Raw genomic sequence first — 20,071 nt, forward strand, 5'->3', positions numbered from 1 at the left:
AACATCTTTAAGCAGTCAACGAGAACATTAGTTGGACCTGCACTGTGACACTGGTAATATTCCTCCCTGCTCCAAACCAAATTTTCAATTTGAAGGTCTGAGATTCAAATCTTCTACCTGCCTGCACAACTTCTGATGAAAGAAGCAGAACACAGTAGTTGTCATGGACCTGGTAGGGGACCTAGTGAGTGAATGAATGGTTTATTACTGTCGCAAACCAATATAAAGTTTTATAGAAAAGAAAGATATGGCTAATTAAGAGTAATGAAATGAAACCAAAAAAGTTTAAAATGGGACAAAGATAATTTCGCCCCGTTTGAATCGAAATGAGAAAGAACAAAGCAACCTTCTCAGTGACACAAGATGAATCATCCTTCAAAGAGAACATCAGCATCTCTTCAGAAGGTCGTCCCAGGAGAGTACTTAATAAAATCAGCTTTTCTCTGCAGACTTTATACAGATTACAATATATGGATGCATGAGCAGCAGACTCTATTGCACCCATTCCACACAGACACAGATGTGGTTAATCAGGATTTCATTGAATCAGCCACTTAACAGTGCAGAGCACAACACGTTGATATGAGTGAGCAAAAGCCAGGTAGTGGACCACAATCGGCTTGCTGGGTCATACGTTCTGCATGTCTACTCTGTAACTAGCAGGAATAAATGGACAAATCTCACTCTGTACATATCGATATACATATAAAATACCTGCATCTACATGGAGCTACCCAGGACTCTCCCATCCAGGACTGATCAGGTCAATGCCGGCTTCTGAGACCACAATTGACAAATCTTAATTTATATCCCTGCAGTCTCTTTGTTTAATTAGGAGAAAGCGTTATTATGAGTATACGCTGGTTAACATCCTGTTTATTGTGCTTAAAGATCTAAAACGTTTGGGTTATAATTCTATCCACGCAAAGTTCCTAAAATAACTTTGTTTTATCTTGTTCTCAACAAGATAAAACAAAGTGCAGCAATGATTAATAGTAGAATAGGAGTTCCTAAACCCAGCTTGCTCTTCATACAAAATACTGTTAAGGAAGACCCATTACTGTAACTTATTAGGAAGGAAAGTGGCATACATTTTAGAGTAAAATAAACTTAAGAGGGTAATGATCACTTTCCATATGATACAAAATGTCAGTTTCTATTATAGAGGCAAGAAGGGAAGGATTAACAATTAAATAGTCAATAACATTAGCACCTGAGTTAGCAATACGTGTAAAGTAAATCCATGACTTATCCCACAGACTGCCATTTTAATATAATAAGATTATGATGGTAGACAAGCTTGAGCAAGTATTTCCTTTGATGATTTGGATGACAATCTCTAAGAAAAGGCTGCAGAGGGAAACAGTCTTCTCAATCCAAATATCTTAAAGACGAGGGCTCAGAAAGGCCATCACCAAACCTAACATTCAGATGCCAAACAACAATACTTATGAAAGAATAAGTATAGCAGTTAAAAGATTATCAAATTGTTTCCACAAATCAAAGGAATTAAATACAGTTGAAGGAGTAATATAAATATTAAGCCAACCCAGCCAAAGAAAGCTCAGCGAACCTGCCCCATTCCAGAAATGAGTTTCCGCTCATTTCGGGGCCTGTCTTTGGAAGCCCTAAATCTCTGTTGTGACTTTACAGGGTCAGAAGGCTTGGGTAATCCCCCATGCGGCCATTTTACCTTCCAGAACAGGGCAGATGGAGTTCATCTCTCTGATGCAGGGAATGATACCTTCCTCCAGGATCTGCATGTGGGTTTGAAGGATTTTATCCTGGATAGGTGGGGGTAGGGTGCCTAAGCAGAGGTTTGGCCCCCTCCGGTGGTGGGTTGTGAGGAAATTGGCAATATCAGATAGGGTCAGTGAGCACTCTGGCACCTTTTTGGTGATTGGCATATCCAGTGGACCTGCTCCTAGGGAACGGTGAAGCTCCTGTGTCAGGATATCGTTTGCCTTTGGAGACCCTCCTACCTCACCTACCCTGAGCTGTGAGGTACAGGGAGGGGCTGCTTGTAGCGTGGAAATGGTGGTAGGCCCTGTTTGTGGACTGGCAGCATTGGATACTGCCCACAGCCATTGTCCTTTAGCAGCTCCAGATTTTGTAAAGTGGTCATGCTGGATTAACAATATATCCAGAGTTAAGCAATCAAAGTGCATTAATTTAATATATGCATAGCAGTCCAAGTCCTAATAATACAGGTTGTTTAATATTTTTAGTGGAGGAACATGTTATGAAATCAAGCTGATTCCCCCCCCGCCACACACACACACATTTTTCTGGAGAGTGGGGGAGAAGCTTGGGTTGTTGTTTTTCTGAATTTTTACCCTGACAATCACACCTCTATTTAGAAACATTCCAGCTCCTGAAAGTTTGGAGTGCACCTAAAAACTTTTCAGTCAAATTAATCGGTATGTGACTTGTTTAGGAAGAAATGTTAATCCCCAGTATAATTCAACATAACTCCCCATACCCTTATTCTCTAGAGCAGAAGTGGGCAACTTTTAGCCCTCCAGATGTCCTTGGACTGCAAGTTAACACTCATCGCTCTTACCATTGCTAGGCCTGATAGGTGGGGCAGTCCCAAAACACCTGGATGGCCACAAATTGGCCATCCCTCCTTTACTGACACTTTCACACACTCAGAACCTCCCCACTGCTGCCACTGCAACTTTCAACTGCAGCAGTGGGTGGAATAAGGGGCTGCAAGAACGGTTGCATGTTGCCCAGCCTTGGTCTGAAATCTATGTACAGGATCATTCGTCCAGTTTTGTCTAAATAGCTGTGATCATGCAATAGATGTTGGTTTTCTGCTGATGATCTCAGGAATTAGATTTGGAGAATTGCTGAGCATTGGCATGATCAGGGGAAAAAAATCATATGCATAGAATATTTATATCTCTTCTTTACCATAATGCAGGCAATCCTATACATGAAAAACGTAATGTGTGAATTGACCCTGATAGTGAGGCTAATGCAGCATTCTTCATGAAAGCCAAGATTGTTTTCCAGAGGGCAATGTGGGTTTACTTTTCACTGAATGACTTAAGTCATAATTCAATATGTCAGCTGGCATCCTAAGTTAGAGTGACCTACAGAAGAAGAAGAAAAACCTTGCTACTGACCTGCAGTTGAATGTTATTTATTGGTTCTTAAACATAGTGAAATCACATGGTGAGAACACCTTTGCCACCTATACAGTGCCAAGTATTCTAATGTATTTCAAGGACTGGCCCTACTCAAAATATATGTTTCCAACAAGAAGCTTTTTCTACAATAATGGAGGAAGAAGATGCACTTTTAACAATCAAGTTCCTAGGAAATAGCACCTTGGTTACTATAAGTCTTACAACATTTTTTTCCTTTGAAAGAAATTCTTAAAGTTTTGTTTATTTTCTTATCAATGAACAGCCTTAAATTTCCTACTTTTCAGCTGTACCCTATAAAATGCACAAGTTAAACAAGATGATATATGCAATCCTGAAAATGTTTCCTGTAATGAGGTGTTGGGGATTAGGCTTGTCATAGGATAAGAACTGTGGATGAATGATGCCATCTTCTTAATTTGCTGCTGAAATATAAACAAACCACTTTTAATATTTCTTCCTGATGAATCCAAACCATAGGCAAAGCATGTACAAAGCCACCACTAATACGAAGGGAGATTTCACAATTTGATCAGCCATCCAAAATATTTATGTCTGTTCACTGTAACACTTTTTTAAAAACAAAACAAAAACAGTGCTAGAATTTTAGTAAGACATCCGAATTTTCACAGAACAAGATGATTTGTTTTGTTAAGTTATCACTTGCCTAGGATAACTGGAAAACAAAGTTTATGGTTATATTTGGGCTTCTCTTGTGGCTCTGTTATAAGAAAACACCAATTTCTATACTTGAACTACTCTTTCACTGTGACATTCTTTCTACTTTAAAATATAGACTTCAACAGTCTTTTGTGGTTTCAAGCTTCCAAATATGCCACAATCAGATGTTTTATTGGGAGGGGAGAATAAAAAGCAACTAGAAAATATGGGATGATTATAATTATCTTTATCAAGCTTTTAAACCAAATACTGTGAATTACTGCTGCCTGTTTTACTTACTAATTCTTTTAAGGTTCAGTAGGCTTTGAAATGCCAGGTATAGTTTTATTCCAGGAAGAAATTAATTAACTAGATTGGAATTTGTCCAGGACCCCAAGGGCTTTATACCTCTATACTTGCAAAAAAAATGTGATGGGATTTTTATTGACCACATATGTTTAAAAGCTTAAGTTTATCTGGAAAAAAATACCTAGTGTATTTCCAACAGCACCGTGTCCCAAGGAAATGTGCTGAACAGCATTGATCTGGAGGGGAGAGTGCCACCTACTGACCTCAAAATGTCACCACTTCCTGCAGTTTCCTGGATTTCCTTAAAAATTATTTCAAGTCCATTATTGTCCAAATCTGTTCCTATTTAGCATGAGAGAGCAAAGCCGAATAACATTGTACATTCCAGTAGTTCGATTTTGTATGTGTTTATGAGTGCCTAAAATAAATTAGACTCTGTTACTCTTAGAATATCTATTGCAGAAAATACAGAGACTATATATCAAGACTGTTTTTAGCTTGCTAAATCTTTTGAAATTAATTTTTAACAGTTTAAACAATACAATTCATGCCTCTATGAAATTAAGATTTCCTCTTCTCTTGTATTTTAACTTCATTTTTTAAAACATTATTTCAGTTGTTAGTAAAATATCAGCATTCAAACTCTAAATGTACTGCCAACATTTGACTAGATGTTTCAGTAGTGGGAACTCAGGTACATAATACTATTCTAGCAACGTTATAGCACAGAATTAAAGGGAATGAACGTGACAAATTTTGTCCCTCTTTTGGGAATCATGTCTAGTCAAATTCTTATGAAAAGGTGATGCAGCAATTATATGTGCATAGGAACTGGGAATGGTTCAGATGTATAGCCAGTTATTCAGTGGAAATATGGGTTTTAGAGCATTCTAATCTCAATTTTACAACAGATTTAGCTGTGAATCTTTTTTGTGATCATTCATTTAATGGAACCAAACTATATAATGCAAACTGCTGCTTAAAGATTATTACACTGTCAAGTAGGCCCCAGGCCAGTAAATTCTTCAACAATCTCATCAATACTAACGGAAACAAGTAATACAAGTCATATTCATGAGCTATTGATAAAACAGATTGATGGGATAAAAATATTGTAAGGAAAGGTGACTAAGTATGTTTTATTTTAAATCCTGCAATATTTCACCTTTTGAATGGAGAGGTACCAATAGTAAAAAAGGTTCTGCTATCTAACAAATGTGCTGATATGCATTAAATATGAATAGATTGTGAACAAGATATATGCAAAATTGATAAGACTTTATTATAGAATCCTTATTTAAGAACATGTACACAGAACTACCATCATAGAACTTTCACTTGCAATCATGTTTGAAAAGAAACTGTAGTAATGTATTACAGTTTACAAAATTCAGGTTAGCTCACCTGAATTTTGGAGGTTTTTGGGAGGTGGAATAATAACTCTCGCAAAGATCAACACAATGGGGAAAACCTTCAGGATGGGGTGATGAACATTCACGTGTGGGCCTTTTTGTTTTTATCTTACATTTATAATGAGTGACAAGGAGTTTTCTTTCTTTCACTTATAAACAACGCAGCTTGGTTGTGTTCAGCAGGCTGGCTGCCATCTAGAATGCCTCTGGGAATAATGCTACATGATAACACAGTGCCACTCCCAGCAGCATTCCTGGAAGGAAAATGGCTGCCCCCTGGGAGCCTGTGCAAACTGGTACCATAATGCAGGGGGAGGAGGTTAATTCTCTTCCTGCATTGTATTCCCAATGAAATTCTCCCCACAGCTGCTACTTGCCTTAGTACCGCAATATACAGGCTGTAGCAAAATGTATAGCCACAGCCCTACCCCCATGTTGCAGTCCAACTCTATCTGCACCATGTTATTTGTAAGAAACTTAAAAGTGGTGGAGAAGCATTCACACCTCTCTGTTGTAATGTACAGGTTCATGGTGAACCTTCAGTATGACAACTTCATAGCAAACTTTAGAATTGTGGCTTAAATTGCTGGACTTCACAGGAGACTCCTTGCAACCATAAGGAATGGTCAAGACTCTAAATTCTAATTAGTTACACTGCTGCTAACAAGTGAAAACAATTTTGCTAATAATTTTTGGAATATGGATGATTCTGATCACACTACCATCAAAATAGGGAGTACATTATTTGGTGAACATTGTGAGGAAATGAACCTAGGAAGGGGTGCTGGGCCAAACCTAAACCATATGGTAACCCAGATGAGGAGTGTCTTCAGTACCTTCCCTCCATTATCTTTGTCATTATTTATTACTCACATTTATCACCCTTTACATGGCTTCAACACACAATCTGCATGCATGTCATAGAAGAAAATAAAGGTACATGATAGGATCTGTAATATGTATTTATTTATGCCATAAGTAATCAAATCAAAACAAATTTCTTTCCTAAAAGCTTAGTTAAGCTTAGCTTAATTTTAGTTTAGTTTTTAAAATCACTGAAGTATACTGCCATCAAGAAACCAAACTGTGCACAATGCTTTTCTGAAATTTACCTGGATGTTTCAGCAAAGTAGAGACCTTTACATTTGCCTCAAAATTTCACTGCATGCAAAATATGGTGCCAAATCTTTGCAAAACAGTTTAAAACAAACAAACCTACAGTATTCTTGTAGTCCTAACACAAACTTGTTGAAGCCATAGAAGTACTATAACCCTATTGAAGCTCATGTCATTGGGAACCACGTATTACACTTTTTGAATGCATATCAAGTGTGTATACCATCAAGTACAACATACATATGGATCACTCATGTCAAATATTAGTAGAACATTTATTTGTGGCTTCTCTCTCTCGCTCTCTCTTATGAAGTCCTCATTTTCCCCCATTGTCCCTCATGTAAATGCTAGATATACCTTTGTTTTTATTGATCTCATATATCATTTTGCCTAATCACTTTACCAAACTTCTTTTAGAACAGTAATTACCTGTATTAAAGAACACATTGACTTGAGTCCAGACTAAATCCATTTAAATCAATGGGATTTAAGTTAGTCATGACTAGGGACATCTGGATTTTGTGAAATCCATTCCAATTGCAAGACTTTTTCTGTCTAAGCATGCATAGGATTGCGCCGTAAATCTGGATCCAACCCATTGTTTATATGATATTAAAATGTAAATGGAGCAGAAAATTAAAACAACTAATTTGGGCATATATCAGCTACAATCCATGGGATCACATGCGTACTGGGCCTTTTCTACTTCATGTTTCTTCATGCCTCCCCCTATACAGCAAACTTCCTCCCTGTAGAAATGCTTCCCAATCATTAATATGATATCTGCAATAGTTTAAGAGCATGAAGCAATCACCTTTGCCAAAACTCCATTTGACATGCACAAAAAGACAACCAGAAAGCATTTTAGCCCTGTAAACTGCAGCTCTGACCTCTGGCAGTGCACATACTCATGCTCATTTAACTCAGTTTGATTATACATGCATAACAGTAGACAGGCTTGCATTGTCCAAGGGAAACCATACAGAAAGGTGGAGTGCTACACCCACACTAACATCCATCCATCCATGCCGTTCTGTTTCCCCTCTTCTCCATTTTCTCTCTCTTTTTCTTTCTCTATTTCCTAACCAGCTATCATCCTGATGAAAGCCTCACCCTCACCCTCACCACCACCACCACCACCACCACCACCACCATGCACAAGTAGGGATGTGGGGTGGGTGGGTCTCCTATTGGTAAAAATTGGCACCTTTTTTTCTAAGACTAATTGTGTGGAAGTGGCCAATGAGAAAAGGCTGCGAGTGGATCAAAATTCACCATATGCTGGATGTGGCCTATGGTATGGTGGTTTCCCATCACTACCATAAAAACATTGCAGCAAGGAAAGTAAGAGCTCTACCCTTTCTTTATTCAGAAAGAGTGGAAGGGCTGAATGGAGCAGGATTCTTGGGGTCACAGCAATTGGCAGATTAAATTTCAAGTACAAAGTGATGTTTTACTTTGTTTTACTGTTTTACTCTGTACAGCACCATGTACATTGATGGTGCTATATAAATAAATAAATAAATAAATAAATAATAATAATAATAATAATGCACACTGGAACAAACAAGAGCAATAACAGCAGTAAATTAATATTTGGCCTCTCAAGTGTTCAAAGTGCTTCACATATTGCAACCTTTCAGTTTTCATTATCAACAAGGGTGTGGATTTCCTTTCTTGTACATCGAAACAGTACCAGCGATAAAGTCTAAGATACAATAAAGGAAGTATTTGCATGAATAAAAGATACGGCAAGAGCTATGTTTGGACAAGCCAACTGCAGCTTACTCCATAAATTGCGCAGAGGTTATATATCCTTGGGAAATATAGTTTCCTTATTGCCAATTTATTCAGGCTGAAGTCAAAGGTAAGGCAGAAGAAAGTGTTTTTGTTCATCTCGCATTTGCAAAAACGCATTTGGAGAATGCCAACTCCTTTACCACTTTCACAATTGGTCAAGTTACCACATGAATGAAAATAACAATCTTGTTCTCAACCAAGGCTCAAATGATAACTTACTGAGGCAGGGAGCAGTGCAGTCCTGAAAATGCTAGTGCCAATTTGGTTTTGACAATTACAGGAATTGTTAAGGAATTACTCAAAAGGGGAGGGGGAAAAAGTTATCGTTTTAGAGGTTTTAATAGGAAATGTTCTTTACTCAAGGGCGAAGAACTGACAGTTCTTAAAAGGTTTAACAATGAAGTATAAATAGATTCCCTTCCCCAGAATGTAAGCTACCAGAAGAAGAGGTGGGCTGGTGACAGGGCATGATGGGAGGGCCACTTGGGCACCCCCTTCCAACCCTCCCAAATTTGACCCAAAGTGTTGATCTAAGGATGTTTCATGTTGTTGGATATGTTAGTAGCAGTATTTCCTTTGGGTGGCGGTAGATTAACTATTGATATATATGCAAAACAGGTTGACGCCCAAAGTGTTGATAATAAAACCATGGCCTTGTTTTAATATGTGCCTTTACAAGTATGGTTCTTGCATGCATAATGTCTCTCACTCACATATTAACTCTGTGCTAGAAATACTGATTTTGTTGATTTATAGTTTTAGAGTTAACTGATTACTTGACAATCTAAATTAAGCACTGCTGTAAGCACTGCTAATTTGCTATATAACTCTATCTTACTTGTCACTGACAACCTGTTAAAGGATAGTAATACTCTTCGTGAAGAGTCTATATAAACAGAATCTGGTCATTATGATGCTGAAGAATCCAAATTTCTCTACAACACTCCAAAAGTGAATAATAATGTCCACTAGAAAAGAGTTCTTACCCAGCTAAACAACAGAAGTGCTTTTTGAAACAGTTGTATTATATTTCAGCTGAACATTACGCTATATTCTAAAGAATAAGGGCACAATCCTGTGCATGTTTAGGCAGGGAAAAAAACCTCCTCCAATTCCCAGCATTCCCCAGCTGGCTGCATAATGCTGGGAATTTCAGGACTTTTTTCTAGGGGTGTGCACGGACCCCCCGCTCTGCTTCACTTCCAGATCCGCGATTTTTGGATCGGCCCGCTTCACTCCGCCCCCGCTCCACCCATGTCCGCTCCGCTCCGCTGCGGAGCTCCGGATACGGATCGGAGCTCCGTTTCCCCCCCCCCCCATAGGCTTGAATTAAGCTAAAAAAGTATACAACTTTTTTCTGTGAAAGTTAGAAACCTCAAGTTTGGCACCATGACACCTCATGGAGGTATACACACGCACGCCAAGTTTCAAGCCAATCCCTTCATCCCCTGATTTTGGGGGAATTTGTGAAAATCGGGCACCCCATTCATACCCCTTTCGATAACTCCGTCAATTTGCACATTAAAAATCTCAAACTCACCACCATGATAGCTTATCCAGGGATACAGATGCACGCCAAGACTCAAGGCAGTCCCATCATCCCGATTTTTGGGGAATTTATGAAAATCCAACACCCCATTCACACCCCTTTCGATAGCTCCGTCAATTTGCACATTAGAAACCTCAAACTCGCCACCATGATAGCTTATCCAGGGACACACACACATGCCCAGACTCAAGGCAGTCCCATCATCCCCTGTTTTTTGGTGGGGCTTAAACCTGCAGACATCTCAATGGGGCCATTTCAAAGGAAATCCCAACATGCCATGAATTGGGGAGTAGAGATCATCAACCTAATATGAATCTTCTTCCACACTTGAAAAATGGATTTGGAACTTCCAAAACTCCAAGTGAGCGCAGGAAGGACTTCTCCCCTGAGTCAAAGCCAGACACACACAACATCCCTGCGAGGCGGGCAGGGGAGGAGAGAGGGAAGGCAGGCAGGCAGCAGACATTTCTGGGGGCATAAGGAAGTGAGCCAAGGATAAGCCAGTAATGCATATAAAATGGAATAAATAAATAAATAAATAAACGAAGGAGGGGTGGAATTAAAAGCAGCAGTGTTGCTGAATAAACAACAAGAACTTTTTTAAAAAGGCTATATCTGTCTTTTACCAGCAATAGGGGGACGTGCCCAGGGGAGGGGGAAGCAGCTGCCAATTTGACTGGTCATAGTAACCAGTCTTTTAAGAAGCAAGGCTGTCAGTTCAACTCATGAAAGACATTGCTCCACCACTAAGAAGTAAACGCTCACTTCAACTCATGATAGGCATTGCTCCACTCTTTGGAGGGCTGTGATAGCCCCCCAAGTACAGGAGAGAGTGAGGGCACGTCCACATGGCATGCCCTAGGGGAGCTCATCCCCTTGCACCACATCTTTTCAGTTGTTCCCCAAAGTTAGGGTGGGTAGCAGTGCTGTGTTTCTATCTCTTATTATTGGCTTAGTATATGATTTCACAGGTTGTGTTTGTGCATTTGGTGGGGCTACTGTTTTAAAAACACTAGGAAAAGTCCGTTCAGAGTAGAAAGAGAAGTTCCCAGAATCCCAAGTTACCCGTTTTGCCTATCCCCTCCTCCAACTTTGGGATCATGTGATCATGACCGGGAGTTGACTCTGCCCCTCAGCACTTCGAAAAAAGGTATTTCCCGCCGGTTTTTTAAAAAATTCTAGCACACGACCCGCACCACGCAGAGAGGTGAGAGTAGTCTCAAAATGACCCCCATCCACGACTCTCCAAGCACAAGAATTTTCAGAAAGATAGCTTCAAAAACAACACAGTTATCCCCCTTTCTTTTCCGCAATGCAATCCTATGGGTGAAATGTTTCAAGATGGCGATAGAAGCGGACCGCGGAAACCGGAGCGCTCCGAAAATGGGCGCTTCTCTTCACCTTGCTTCTAGGGGTCCGCGGTCCGCTTCTACTCCGCCTCTGGGCAAGGCGGAGCAGGCCAATTCGCTCCTGCTTCTGCGCTTCTAATCGGAGAGGAGCACATGCCTACTTTTTTCTGTCTAAACATGAATAGGGTTGCACCCTAAATTGTTAAAAATTAGACTTAGGACTGATTGTGCATGCAACTCTTCCAGAAATTAGAAATATGAATTAAAACCCCTTTTATCCAGTACAGTCTTCAAAATGTAAGAAGTGCTGTGCTGGAGCAGATCAAGGGTTTATCTAGTCCAGACTTCTGTTCCAACCACCTGCCCACTGGGAACTCGCCAGCAGGACCTGAGTGCAACAGCACCTTCTCACCCATGTTCCCCAGCAACTGGTGTACATAACCTTACTGCCTCTGACACAGGAAGTAATAGATAGCCATCATGACTAGTAGCAATTGATACCCTTAACCTTCATGGGGCACCACCACAACCAGGACGCCACCACACCCACACCCCTCTCTCTAATAGTAACCTATTGCACCTAATTTCACAGCCATTGCATTTTGTTTATCTCATGCCTTTCCTCCAACACACTCAGGGCAACATACCTGGCTTGCTCTCTATAGCCTCTGTTTTATTCTTACAACAACCCTGTGATGCCAGTTAGGCTGAGAAAAAGAGTAACTGGATCAAGTTTTCTAGTGAGCTTCATGACTGAGTGGGGATTTAAATGTTCTGTAACCACTATACCACAATGGCTCTCATTTCTAGTTCTTGCAGGACAATTATAGTTGGAAGCTTTTGTATGAATAAAGTTGGGAAAGTCTTGCTTTCTAATTATACATTTTACAGGAGGCCACATCAATGTCCTCAAAAGACTATGAGTTGGATCCGAGCTAAGTTATTTGTTACCATTGAAATAAGTAGGACTTAAGTCATGATAAACGTGTCTCATTGATTTCAATGGGAACTAAATTCAACTAACTTAATCTGCAAACTATACACATTTGCCTGCAAGTAAGCGTCACTGAAAGCACTATGAGTTACTTATGTGTAGGCATGTATAGGACTGCACTCTAAGGCTAAGGCTGCACTCTCCTAGAACCATCTTTGTCACTTGAGGCTCAGGTGGCCTCGGTGGCACGGAGTGCTTTCTACCAACTTCGGTTGGTGGCCCAGCTACGCCCCTATCTGGACAGGGATAACCTAGCTTCAGTTGTCCATACTCTGGTAACTTCCAAATTAGATTACTGCAATGCCCTCTACATGGGGCTGCCTTTGAAGACGGTCCGGAAGCTGCAGCTTGTGCAAAATGCGGCGGCCAGATTGATAGCTGGAACAGGGAGGTTTGAGCATGTAACACCGATTCTGGCCCGCTTGCATTGGCTGCCTATATGTTTCCGAGCCCAATTCAAGGTGCTGGTCTTAACCTATAAAGCCCTACATGGCTTGGGTCCACAATACCTGATGGAACGCCTCTCCCGACATGAACCTACCCGTACACTGCGCTCAACATCTAAGGTCCTCCTCCGAGTGCCTACTCCAAGGGGAGCTCGGAGGATGGCAACAAGGGAGAGGGCCTTTTCAGTGGTGGCCCCCCGACTGTGGAATGATCTCCCCGATGAGGCTCGCCTGGCGCCAACATTGTTATCTTTTCGGCGCCAGGTCAAGACTTTTCTCTTCTCCCAGGCATTTTTAACAGCATTTTAACAGCATTTAAAAACGTTAAGTTTGTTTTTAATGGACCCCACAATTGTTGTTTTTAAATGGATACTGTTGTTTTTATACTGTTTTTATGTGTGTGTGTGTGTGTGTGTGTGTGTGTGTGTGTGTGTGTGTGTTTTTAAATTGTATACTTTTAATGTTTACTATTTTTAAATGTTGTAAACCGCCCAGAGAGCTTCGGCTGTGGGGCAGTATATAAATGTAATTAAATAAATAAATAAATAAGGCTGAAACCCTATGTTAATCTGGTGCTAAAAAGGTTAAATAATGCTGCATGAAGGCTACTTCAGACTAAATATGACTAATTTGATCTGGAATGGTGGGATGACCTGAGTGAGGGTTTTGAGGAGATTTACAAGAAGGACCCCTAAAAGGCCCCGGACTCATATCTGAAAGACCCTCAGATGTATATTCCAGATCCCAGAGCCATGGGCATGAAGACCTTGAAGTTTGAAATACGCTAATCAAGATAATACACCCATATGGCAGCCATGTTTTAATGAACCCCATGGGTATAACATGTGTGATATTGGGGAGGAGGGGACACCTAACTTCTGATTGGTGAATGGGTGGTCTAATCACTTATTCATATCATTTGTGATTGGAAGATGGTGGTCTCATCACTCATTGGGGTCTCCACCTTTGGCCAGAACAAGTGTATTAAAGCACAGGTAGCAAAGGCTGCAAGGCAGATTTGTATTTGTATTTTTCCTTCTCTTCAACTTCACCTCTGATTTTTGGATTAACAGACCCAAGCAGTTGGGGTAACTATGAATCTCTTCATGCTTTTAGACTTTGGGACTTCGAATAGAGTATTTTCTGAAGTTGGGACTTAGAGTATTTCTAGAGTATTTCTTAAGACTTTGAGTTATTTCTGAGCTTGAGACTTGGAGTTATTTCTGAAGATGGACCTTGGAATTATTTCCAAGTTGTGGATTTTCTCTTTCACTCTAACTTCTACTTTTATTCTTCACATGCCTAGAGGAATTTAGCAAAGCTTCAATGTAGCTTTTATATCCAAGTAATGTACAGGAGGAGAAACAGGGAGAGTTAACAAGTATGTTTTAGTTTAGTTTAATTTGTTTTAGTTTAGCTTTAAACTGCAAGTAGTAAACAGGAGTGGATAAGGAGAAGTCATAACAATGTTAGAAGCTCATGCCGTTATCTTATTAATTAAATTTGAAATGCCAGCTTTGGCAACTGCAATTCTTTTAATTAATCTTACATTTTTGTTGCATTCTCTATTTTTTTAACCACAGAGAGAGAGAGAGATTGTATACTTATATAACCACCATGCCACTTGTTTAATTTTGCATTTATTTATTTTTTACAATAAATAGATTCTTATTTACAGTCATGTCTGTGGTGATGCTTGTCAGTTGGGATTAAATGTTTGTCTGTTTGGATTAACACTGGTTACCCAACGGCGTGTTCTGGACCCATTTGGTGTAGGTTCTGAGGTTAAAAAGGATCAAATTTACACCCTATATCTATTTACTGAGGAGTAAGCCCCATTGAACTCAAAGGGACTTGCTTCTCTGTAGTCATGTACTGGATTGCACTGTAAGTCTGGATCCAACCGTATGAAAACTCTAACCTGCTATTTACATGAAACATTCCACAGGAACACAGAAGATTCATAATAACACTTGTTGCTACAATTCCAACAGTAGAAAGATACCAGAGGCATTTATTTTGGCCAAATAAGGCAAATGATCCTTCCTTTAAGGAAATTATTCCCATATGGTCAGAAATTCCAAACTGATAGCATTCACGAAATCATACCTTTTCCTACTGAGAAAAGCACTAAGCAGAATAATTAGTTCCTATTACAACTTGATTTTTTTCAACCTTATATTACCATATTGTTAATGAGCCAACATTAGTTCTTTAGATCCCTGATTTGAAAGAGAATTTCAGTCTTGTGCTGAAATTAAAATAAAAGTACCTAGAACACGGAGAAACAAGCTCAGATAGATCTATTTACTTTTGCTTTACTTACATTCATATCACATTGTCCAAGTGATGTAGGTGTGTGTGTGTGTGTATAATTTACCACAACACTAAGAGCAAATGCGTTGCTAAGAACTAAGTAAACTCATAAAAAATATGGGTTGTATTGTTAGTCCTACTTAAAGTAGATTGGAGTGGGGAACCAAACCAAAGGTTGAGGGCCAAATTCCATTTCAGAGAAGCTCTCAAGGGCAAAAGAGACATGGGGTGGAGGCAAAATGCCAGCATATTTTAGCTTAAAGTTCTTACTGCCAATAACTAAGCTGTAAGACTGCTATTTCAACCTTTTAGAATGCACAAAAGCCAGGAACATAGGAAGCTGCTTTATAGTGAATCAGAACCTTGATCCATCTGGCCCAGTATTGTCAACACTGACTGTCAGCAGCTCTCCAGGGTTTCAGGCAGGAGTTTTTCCACCCCTACCTGGAGAAGACAGGGATTGAACCTGGGACCTTCTGCATGCAAGGCAGGTGCTCTACCACTGAGCCAGGGCAGTGGCCATCTGTGGAACTGCAGGGAGCCAGATTGGAATCCCTGTAGGGCCAAATTTGTTCCCTGGGCCTGAGGTACCTCAGGCTGGAGTACACCTAATGAAATGAATGGGACTACTTTAGTTAGACATTACTAACTTAATTCCCATTCATTCCAATGGGTCTTGACTAAGTAGGGCTAACATTGGATACACCCAATCAAACAACATCCTTCCTCTGAAATCAAACTTACATGATGACAGGATAAATACACAGCAATTGAACAAAAACTCTGGGGTTGATCCTTGCACAGTGGGAAGACAGTGCAGCTGTGCCTAGTGACTATGCCAACTGTGGCCCATACTGGGGCAGGACATAATTCCAGGCTACTTATTGATGATGTACAATAACAGGCTGGAGAGGTTCTATTGGTTGACAACCTGTAAGCTGGGAGGTGAGAAAAGAAATACATAGGATGTGCTGGGCACTGGCCTCCAACAACAAACATGGTCCATGCTATTTTTAGGTTGGAGACACATGTACTTCTAGAGTCCACTGCAAATCCCAGCATATATCCAACCCCCTTCCTTACCTCTTGGCAACCAGCATGCCCATGCACCCTTATTGCTCCTCCATCACTTGCTGTCAGAAATGGCAGCTTGGAAATCTATCCACTTCCACAACAGGATGGAGGTACAGCCTCAGGATCTTTCATCATGTTCCAGGAGCTAGGAGCCAGCAAAGGAGGATGAGTAGGGTTTATGGAACTGGCTGCTGCTGCAGAGTTGGGCCAGCTATCCTGAGACTTGATGCAGAGCTGATGTACAATGTGTATGTGCGGGATGCATGTACATAGGTCGACAGATGTGACTACTCGATCTAGAGATGCGGCAAATAATACCAATGATTTTCCACTCCTGAAGTGAAAAATGCATTTTTGGGACAGTACACCAAACTTGCTGTTGATTATAAATATTATTGTTGGGTCCTGGCACGCGCGCGCACACACACACACACACACACACACAAATTAGCAGCAACGGGATACACAAGCTGATCCACAGCAAAGCTAATTACAGGGAATAATATTGTGTGATGCGTGACAATGATGCAGCTATTTCCAGAGGATTGGCTATATTAGTCTGTTGCAGCAATAACAGCAAAGAGCACTGTAGCAGCTTTAATGACTAACAAATGTATTATTGCATAAGCTTTCATGGCATAAGCTTATGTCATAATTAGTTTTTAAGGTATGACAACAATAATGTAGAACTGAATGGCAAACCCATATATCTGCTTTTGTAGATAAGTGGTGGTCCCCAGACTATGGAATGATCTCCCTGACGAGGCTCGCCTGGTGCCAACGCTGCTATCTTTCCGGCGCCAGGTTGAGATTTTCCTCTTTGCCCAGGCATATGGCGGCACATCTTAATCACCCACATGTTTAGTTTTTTAACTGTTTTTAATGCTTTATGTGTGTATGTTCCGTATTTTAGGATTTAAAATTTTGTATATTCGTTTTAATCTTAATTTTAGAATTTCTGTAAACCACCCAGAGAGCCCTGGCTATGGGAGCGGTATATAAGTGCAATAAATAAATAAATAAAATAAGTGCCGAAGTATGTACTGTCAGAATATGGGAAGGTGGAAATGCAGGAGATGTTTTTGCTCAACAGTATGCTGACCCCAGAGTCCTTCTGTGCATGCAGAGACTCCAAGACCAGCCCTCTGTGCCTGAACCCCCAAAACCAAGGACATGCCATAGGAGCCTTCCTCAGCCTGGTGCCCTCCAGACTCCCATCGGCACTAGCTAGCATGGCCAATGGTCAGGAATGCTGGGTGCTGAAGTCCAAAACACCCAGAGGGCACCAGTTTGGGAATGGCTGGGCTATAGCATTAGGAAGAAGATACCCAAAGTATCATGTAGGAAAGATGACACGTGGTAAGTACAATTAACCTGGAATAATTAGCTGTTGAAAAAGACAACGTGAAAGACAAGAGAAAGCCAAAAAAATAATAATGTTAAAGCAGACTGGCAAAGAATAGAAATGGACCCATGTGATTAAGTAAAGAACCAAATAAAATCTAAATGGTTCTATTTTTAAAATATCTTGCATCCAAGTGGTCTCATGTGTCTGAAAGTAATGCAGTTAAATCCTTCTACAGTGCTGGAAAATATTTTTAGAAAGACATTTTGGCAATTGCCTTGTCAAAAAACCTGAATTGACTAATTTCAACAGTAGCAGAAGGGCAATGCATTTATTTCAGTGGTTTTAAACATTAAATTGGCATTTAATTAATACTAACAACTCTGACACCTGTCACCATACAGTATTACAGAATAGGCCTAGCCTATTCCAAGAGGAATCGAGAGTACATAATACAGCTCCTTCTTTCAAATGCTGACGGGTAATAGTCCTTTCAGAAAGACCAGCTGGGATATTAGACATTTGGCAGATTTAGAAACACTGTAGTTCCAAGTGCCAAGCAGACACTTATCTGAAGTACTATGGCAAAATTTCAACTTTCATGACATTTGTGATTGAATAAAGTTCTGTTGATTTGAACACAATCCATCTGACTTCTACTGTTCTGGTCACCACATTTGGAACTTGTTTTTTCTCAAATCAGTAGAGGCTCTGGAAGTTAAAAGTATGACCCTGTGCACAGGAAATATCATGTACTACAGTGTAGTCAGTTATATATAGGCCATGTTCATGCTGAAAGCATTTGTCTCAGTCCCAAATACTAACCGTGGTAATTACACGGAAGGATATAAGAACAAAAGTACAAAGAAGTGGGCTAAAATATATAATTAACACTTTGAAAATGGAGCTGTCTGGAAACATTTCAGACCATGGCCTAAATGCATACAGGCAATATAAGATGCTGAGTCTGCCTTTCTCACTTATGACAGGAAATAACTCATTAAATAGATAATTTTCTGTAATAATTATTTAAGCCATATTTAGGAAACTATTATAGCAGATAAGATACTTAATAGGAAAAATGTATAACTATAATCACTACTATTCCTTTTCTAGACTTGAAATACAAGTAGTACGAAGTATGCTTTTAATTTTCCCTTGCACCTAGTTCGATTGGGCTGCAATTCTAAACATGCTTAACTTGGAATTAAATCATGCTGAAACCAATGGGACGTACTTCCAGGTCAGTCTGATTTTGACCAGAATGTTAACTGAACAATGTAGAAAACTATCCTCATGAAAAAGCTGTACGATTTCAAGAAAACTACAGAATTAGAGACACCTCTCTGTTTCTATCCCATTTGATGATTTTTTTTTAAAGGTGGAAGGTAGCATAGATGAACAGCCTACCTTTATGTGGAACTTGCTTTAGTACAAAAACATGCTTTCATCAAGCTTCTGTTGTAAATGTGCCAGGCTTATTCATTAACACTACATCATAGATGAGAAGCCGTCTGAAGACCCAATTTAAGACTGCATTTTACAGGATCAGTGTTCAATGCTATTCTAAAGTAAAAAAAACCATGTGTATTTATCATTGTTATTGAGCATGCATTTTGAACATTTCTAAAGTAATAATGATACGTAACAAAATTGCTATAAATTGGGAGACGTAAGGCTTTTTGATCATGGTAAAGTCCTACTGATCTTCATAGCACAATGACTGAGCACAATCCAGCAAAAGCTAAATATTTGTAAATCCTACTGGTTTTACTTGGTATGCAATAACCTTTTCCATTAAGATCAATGTGCTCTGAATGTGTAGACATCAGACAATATATATCTGGAAAATTATCATTTTAAAAGTATGCGTTTTGAGAGGATATAGTTTTCCCTGAGAGTTGGAACACCTACATGTCTGGCCAGGACTTCCCCAGCTTGGTGCCAGCTTGGTGCCCTCCAGATGTTTTGGACCAACTCCCATCTGCCCCAGATAGTATGGCCAATTTTGTAGTCTAAAACATCTGGCCAGTACCAGCTTGGGATGGTTGGACAGGTCCTACTACATTTTGTTTATTATTTTCAAAATTTATATACCATTCCATATCTGAAATAGATTCCGGAGTGGTGAACATAAGAATTAAAACAGTAAAAGATACAAGAAGTAAAACACCTTTATTATACTAAAAAAGAGAAAAGAATAAATGACTGTCATTCAAGAAATGTTTCCTGTAATAAGACTGTTTTCAGGAGGCACCTGGGACAATACAGTGTTGGTGCCTTCCTGACCTCCAAGGGCAGAAAGTTCCACAGAAAGTGCTCAAGCTATTTGAGGGATAGGTTGCAGCACCCTGGATAGCTCCTTTAGAGTTCTGGGTGGTTCTAATTGAAACCCAGAATAAATCCACAGCCCCACCAAAATCAGAGCCACCAGGTTCTACTGGCTACTATTCTAGTGCTCCTTGCCCATGGTTGAGCAGGGGATGTGATTATGTTATACTAGTAGACCTTCTGGCTATAGTGTAAACTCTCTGGAAATTATCCGA

The 20,071-nt window shown here is 39.9% G+C and overlaps 1 protein-coding gene across 3 annotated transcripts in view; it reads right to left on the bottom strand.

Moving 5' to 3' along the window:
- Window positions 1–20,071, bottom strand: part of ERC2 (ELKS/RAB6-interacting/CAST family member 2) — a 596,359-nt gene that overhangs the window by 87,231 nt on the left and 489,057 nt on the right. The window lies entirely within an intron of this gene.

This window comes from Elgaria multicarinata, chromosome 3 (genome assembly GCF_023053635.1).
Source record: "Elgaria multicarinata webbii isolate HBS135686 ecotype San Diego chromosome 3, rElgMul1.1.pri, whole genome shotgun sequence".
Taxonomy (NCBI): Eukaryota; Metazoa; Chordata; class Lepidosauria; order Squamata; family Anguidae; genus Elgaria; species Elgaria multicarinata.